We start from the raw sequence: 1314 nt of genomic DNA, 5'->3' as shown, positions 1-1314 counted from the left end.
CAGGTGAGAATTCTTTGTTTAGCTCTGAGCCCCATTTTTAATGGGGTTATTTGATTTTCTGGAGTCTACCTTCTTGAGTTCTTTATATATATATTGGATATTAGTCCCCTATCTGATTTAAGATTGGTAAAGATTCTTTCCCAATCTGTTGGTGGCTTTTTGGTCTTACTGATGGTGTCTTTTGCCTTACAGAAGCTTTGCAATTTTATGAGGTCCCATTTGCAGATTCTTGATCTCACAGCACAAGCCATTGCTCTTCTATTCAGGAATTTTCCCCCTGTGCCCATATCTTCGAGGCTTTTCCCCACTTTCTCCTCTATAAGTTTCAGTGTCTCTGGTTTTATGTGGATGTCCTTGATCCACTTAGATTTGACCTTAGTACAAGCAGATAGGAATGGATCAGTTCGCATTCTTCTACATGAAAACTGCCAGTTGTGCCAGCACCATTTGTTGAAAATGCTGTCTTTTTTCCCACTGGATGATTTTAGCTCCCTCGTCAAAGATCAAGTGACCATAGGTGTGTGGGTTCATTTCTAGGTCTTCAATTCTATTCCATTGGTCTGATTAGTAATACTCTTAAAACACATAAAAAAAATCACACAGTGATTTTATGTATATGTATGTGTGCAGGTTACAAACTGACTAAAAAGTTGAAGAAGCATAAGTGGGATGGTGATAGTGTTGCAGAGTTTCTGGACTAGTCCAATAACTAGCCCTCCTGGATGTCAGCTGGAGAAGCAGATGTAATATCAAGTTGCTGCTAGTTCAGAGGTCAGAGTCCAGACTCTGTCTTGTTCTGTTGCAGAAAGGAGGTTCAGAATTATGTGGATATATAGAAGAATAGAAAGAAAAGTATGGACAACAAATCAGAAGACTTGTAAAACAATAGCAGAGAGTTTAAACTGACCACAGAGCCAAAGGTTAAACTTAGGGCATCCCGTTCATTTAGTTATTATTCTTTCCTGTATCATCACATCTTGAGGCCATATAGAACAAGCTTCAATGACTAGAAGGTTAAGTCAAGCAAGAGAAAACTCACCCCTAGATGTGAAACATTGCTCTCATACCCAAGGCCCTGGGCATTCCATGAGAAAGGCAGTTTAATGCCTCTTTAATGAAACTACCACAAGCAGAAGTCTTCACCTTTAGCCTTACCATTAGTTCTAAGCAGCTTGAGGTCTTCATTACTGAGAGGCAGGGCTAGTTTATATTAATCCACAATGGGAGGCTAGAATAGCTGAGAGGTTCTCAAGTATACCTCTTTAAGTCCACCTTCCTTTAAAATTCCTAAAACCATATCTTACCTAACAGCCC

This window comes from Mus caroli, chromosome 4 (genome assembly GCF_900094665.2).
Source record: "Mus caroli chromosome 4, CAROLI_EIJ_v1.1, whole genome shotgun sequence".
NCBI classification, from domain to species: Eukaryota; Metazoa; Chordata; class Mammalia; order Rodentia; family Muridae; genus Mus; species Mus caroli.
The sequence above is the reverse complement of the archived record's forward strand: the minus strand, read 5'-3'. Positions refer to the sequence as shown.